Source organism: Gossypium arboreum, chromosome 12 (assembly GCF_025698485.1).
Source record: "Gossypium arboreum isolate Shixiya-1 chromosome 12, ASM2569848v2, whole genome shotgun sequence".
NCBI lineage: Eukaryota > Viridiplantae > Streptophyta > Magnoliopsida > Malvales > Malvaceae > Gossypium > Gossypium arboreum.
In genome coordinates this window covers 110001793-110007578 of record NC_069081.1, presented here as the reverse complement: position 1 = coordinate 110007578, position 5786 = coordinate 110001793, and the positions used below count along the sequence as shown (strand labels likewise).

General features: G+C 34.0%; 1 pseudogene; it reads left to right on the top strand.

The window, feature by feature from the left end:
• Positions 1 to 467: 467 nt before the first annotated feature.
• On the top strand, positions 468 to 4696 carry LOC108478093 (flavonol 3-sulfotransferase-like; annotated as a pseudogene).
• Positions 4697 to 5786: the final 1090 nt, after the last annotated feature.

Genomic DNA, 5786 nt, shown 5'->3' with positions numbered 1-5786 from the left:
ATACCAATTAAGGATATAATTATTTATTTTATATCATTAGTGTTAAAAACCTCATCAGCAGTATATTTTTCAAAAATTAATATGTAGAAATTTTATTAAATTATTAGCTAACTTTTAAAAAGGTAAATTGAATTTCACTATAATTTTCATATAATTTAACATTATATTATTGTAATATTTTAATTATCAAAATAATTAATATATTTAATTATGTTCACTAATTGAATAACTTTTGACGTCCAAATTCAAATTGAAAATCGAAAATTATTAATATTGAATAAAAAATTAGAATGGATGCACGAAATTCAAATAGGAGTCCCATCAGGCTGACGAAAGACAGGACTACCACCTCAACGTCTTGCTCCAGTCTCTTTTACTACCGTCACGTTCGAAAAATGTGCATGTGATTTTCATTCTTTCATCCTATTTATAAAGCCATTGTTTCTTAGTACTTGCACTCATTACTCATGGAATCCCACTTTGATTCCCATGTTGAGCAAGATAACGAAGATGAGTTTCAGAAATCTCTCAAAGAGATGATTTCTTCTCTCCTTAAAGGGAACAACTGGGGTCTTCCTGATCATCTATATCACTATCAAGGTTTTTGGCTCACCCCAACTTTCCTACAAGGAGTCATGTTAGCTCAACAACAGTTTGAGGCTCAACCCACTGATATCATACTTTGTAGTGCCCCTAGAACCGGCACAGCCTGGCTAAAATCTCTCACTTTCGCTACTATTACAAGAACTTCATACGATGATTCCACCACCCCTTTGCTTTTCAAGACGCCCCATGATGTTGTACCTTTCATGGAGCTTGATCATGCCCATTTTTCCGCTAATCGACATCTTGGAATTCCTCTCTTGGCCACTCATGCTCCTTATTCTTTCTTACCTACATCAATAATTGATTCTGGTTGTAAAATTATTTACATTTGCAGGGACCCCAAGGATACATTTGTTTCAATGTATCACATCTGTGCCAGGTATGCAAATCCTAAAACACTCAACCCATTGAACTTGATGAAGCGTTTGAGTTATTTTATAAAGGCATAAGTTGGTACGGACCTTATTGAGACCATGTTCTGCGATACTGGAAAGCAAGCTTGGAACATCCGAACAAGTTTATGTTCTTGAAATATGAAGAAATGAATGAAGATACTATTTTGTATCTTAAGAAATTGGCAGAGTTTATGGGTTGTCCATTTTCATCAGAGGAACAGCAAAAAAGGATGCCTGAAAAAATTGTAAAGATGTGTAGTTTCAAGAATATAAGCAACTTGGAAGTGAATAAAAGTGGGAAACATCGTGAAGGGCAAGGAAATCTGGAGATTGAAAACAAAATATATTTTCGGAAAGGGAAGGTTGGAGATTGGAAAAATGATTTGACGCCTGAAATGAGCACACAGTTAGACCAAATAACTCAGCAAAAATTAAGTGGTTCAGGTTTAAGTTTTAATTAAATATGAAGGAAATGTTTCATTAGATCCATTTTCGAAACTAATAATGTATGCATGGTAAAGTTTAATCTCTATTTTACTATCATTTGATTAAGGATTAGGATTATGTTTAAACCTTGTATTAGTTTCATCAAACTTAATTTGCAATTCTCATTGAAAAGTGATTAGTTTGCAGTGTAGGTTGTTGTTGTTTTTTTTTTTAATGAAAAATTTGGCCATTAAGATTAAATGACCTTAGTTATATTTTGGGTAAATTACACCAGCAGTCACCTAACTTTGGGGTAGCTGACAAAACAGTCACCTAGGTTTCATTTCAGGCACTCAACTTTCAAAAAGTTACAAAACAGTCACCAACGTTATAAATAAGTGACAAAATAGTCACTGATTAACGGTTACCGTTAGGGTGTTAACAGAATTACTGACGTGGCAAGTTAACTTACCACGTTGGCGACAGCTGATGGGTGCTTGGTTTGGGGCGAGTTTAGGGAAAAAAATTGAAGGGTTATGAGTTAAATGTTTTAGGGTTAGAAGCAGATTAGGTTTAAAGGGATTTGGGGGAAAGAAAAATCGATTTGGGAAATTTCAATCATGATTTGGGGGTTTTTAAGGTTTAAACTGAATTGAGAATTAATTAAGAAGAGTTTAGGGTTAGAAATCAGTTCAATAATCGATTAACAGGGTATAAGGTTTAGGGTACAATTGTCTATTTTTTTTGGGGAGAAAAGAAGACAAACCAGAAACCATTCAGTGTTTTTGATTGTCAGCGACAATGGGCAATAGAAGAGAAGCTACTAGTGTTACATCCACTTTAACGGGTAAGTTGTTGCATTTAGTTTTAAATTTTTTGGATTTTAATGCTATTATTTGGATTTAGAGTTAATTAGGGTTATTTCGGTTTTAATTTTAATTTCGATTTTGATTTTGATTTTGATTTCGATTTCTATTTTGATTTTGATTACAATTTTGAAGCACTCACTGATTCTGATTTAGATTTTGATTTCAATTTCGATTTTGATCTCGATTTAAAATTAGAATTTAATTTTGATTTCGATTTAGGGTTACTTCGATTTTGATTGTATTTGTTATTAATTAATGTGCATGACAGATTAGGGTTTGGTTTTTAAAGTGTATGACATATAATGTGTTTTGTATGCCATGCGCATGATTTTTATTGTTTGTATTTGCCATTGTACGAATGCCATTATCAAACTGATGCTTATTATGTATATCTACCATTGTTTGTATCTGCCATTGTATAAATGCCATTATCAAACTTATGTTTATTGTGTATATCTGTCATTGTTTGTATCTGCCATTGTATGAATGCCATGATCAAACTGATGTTTATTGTGTATATATGTCATTGTTTGTATCCAAGCTCCTATTGTATATGGCAAAATCAAAATTTGTTATTTACCTTTTTTATTGTACTGGTTATTGCCTATTATTGTCTGCCATGTGCATGAGAAAAATAGTTGTGTTTGATTAAATTAATTTTTGTATTGGTTGTTGTCTACCATGTGCATGACAGAAGTGTTTGTATTAAATTATTCGGTATTTTGTATTTGTTATTGTCTGACAAAAATGGTTAAAGTGTTTGTCTATGTTGTCTGTCTTTATTGATGAGTACTTTGTTTGGCAGGTTTAATTGATAACAATTTTAATGAGAATGAAGAAAACATGTCTGGTAGTGATGTGTCTGGTAGTGATAGTGATGCATCTGAAAGTGTTAGTTTAGATGGTTTAAAGATGGATGGTATAGAAGTAGATGAACTGTGTGATAGTGATGATTCTGGGAGGTTAGATAGTGCACATGGGTCTGACTCGGATGGCCAAAATTGGCCTGAGTTCAACCTAGAGAATGACATGAGTAATCCTAGACTGAAGATTGGAATGTTATTTAAGTCTAAAGACAGTCTAAAAGAAGCTGCCAAGTAGTATGGTAGGTTGAATAGTTATTTTATTAAGTTTCTCAAAAATGATTTTAAAAGGTTAAAGGCAGTTTGCAATGAAAAATGTTCTTGGTTCATATGGGCTTCTAGGCTAAACCCTAATGACCCTACTGACCAGACTTGGCAAATTAGGAGTTCAAACCCTAACCATACTTGTTCTAAAGTCTATAAAAATAGGAATGTAACCTCAGCTTGGATAGGTGAACATTATAAAAAAAAATTCATTGCTGATCCTGATTATTCTCTGAAATCATTACAATAAGATGTGAAAAGAGATTTTTGTTGCTTAGTCTCACTAACCAAATTAGAGGGCTAAACTTAGGGCATTCGAATTAATTGAAGGAGCTCATAAGGCTCAATATGAGAAGATTTATGAGTATTTGTTAGAGGTTAGGGCCCAAAATGAGGGAACAACAACAATCTGTTATTTGGATAACAGGCTGTTTCAAAGGATGTATGTCTGTCTGCAGGCATGCAAAGATGGCTATAAGGCTGGTTGTAGGTGGATAGTAGGTTTAGATGGATGTTTTTTGAAGGGATACTATGGTGGCTACTTGCTTGCAGCTGTTGGGATAGATACAAATAATGGAATCTATCCTCTTACATATGCTATTGTCGAAAGTGAAAACCAGGCATCATGGCTTTGGTTATTAGAGTTGCTTGCAATAGACTTGGAAATTATGGGCTCGTACCAGATATCTTTCATGTCTGACAAACAAAAGGTAAAAATCCATTTATTTATTCTTTTATGTTGTTTCGGTTAGGGTTTGTCAAATAATTAAACTATTTTTTTTAATTGTAGGGACTTGTATAAGCAATATGTATATTGTTTCCTAATACAGAAACAAGACACTATGTTAAGCACCTACATGCCAATTTCAAGAAGGCTAGTTTTTGAACAAAGAAATTGAAATATTTGCTTTGGAAAACTGCCAGAGCAAGCACTACAAGGGAGTTTGAGGATGCCATGGATGAACTGAGGAAAACCAATCAGCATGCTTATGATTGGTTAAAGGAAAAGAACCCTACTCACTGGTCAAGGTCTCACTTCTCAATTAGGAGTCATTCTGACATGTAGGTGAATAATCTTTCCGAATCATTTAACAAGGTAAACCCCTATGTTTTATGTTTCTTACTAATAATTAGCAATTCACTAATCATTTATATTGTTTACTAACAGATGATACTGGAAGCAAGAGGGAAACCTATTCTGACCATGATGGAAACAATAAGGACCAAGATTATGTTGCTTATTGTCAAGAAGAAAGAAAGAGCTGACAAATAAAATGGAATGTTGTGTCCAAAGATCAAGAAAAAGGTGGATGTAAATATAAAAGACTTATTAAGGTAAAAATTCTTTTTGATGCATATATTCTAACTTCATGTTACTGATCACATGCTATTTTAGTGAATGTTTTTTAATATGCATACACTGATTGTTGGTGTGTTGAATATTTTTTAATATGCATGCAGTGATTGTTGGTGTGTTGCCTATTTTTTAATATGCATGCAGTGAGTATTTTTTTTATAATATGCATGTTGGTGGGCTATTTTTTTAGGGGTGTGTATATCATTTGTTTAGTGATTATGTTTTAAATAAGCATGCTGACTGCTTTTTAGGTGTGTTCCATCACATGCTGGTGGGGACAAGTATTAGGTTGAATGTGGTCCAGGCAGCCAGCATGTGGTGGACTTAGTTGAGAATTTCTACTCCTGCAGGAATTGGGATCTCACTGGTATCCCTTGCATGCATGCTAAACAATGAGCCTCTTTGTCAAACATGCTACCAATATTGCCTCCTCCACTAAGAAGGTCACTTGGCAAACCTACTAAGGTGAGAAGGAAAGAACCTGATGAACCACAAACAACAGAAAGATTGAGCAAGAGAGGGATGGAGATAATGTGCAGTAAATGCAAAAGAGTAGGCCACAATAAGATGAGTTGCAAAGGGGAAGTTGGCCAAAACATTCCAGTAAGTCATTTGCCTTAAGTTAAGTAACAATATACTTCTATTTATGATTTTGTTTGTTTTTCAAATTTCTCTTATTCTTGTAGGTTAAAAGACATAAAGTTGGTGTCCCAACTCAGCAACAGGCTACCCCAAATCAGCAAGAGGGTACCCCAACTCAACAAGCTGCCCCAACTCAGTTACCTACTGCCCCAACTCATCAACAAGCTACCCTAAGACAAAAGCTCCCATTGAAGAGAAAACCAACCACTGTTAGATAGATGCCTTCTACTCAAGAGTCATCCATGACAGACCATTGATGATGATGTGGACAAACTGCATTTTGTTAACTTTTTGAAAATGTGTAAATTTGCCAGCTACTGATTTATTAACTTGGCAGATAATTTTTTTATAAATTTTCCTATGA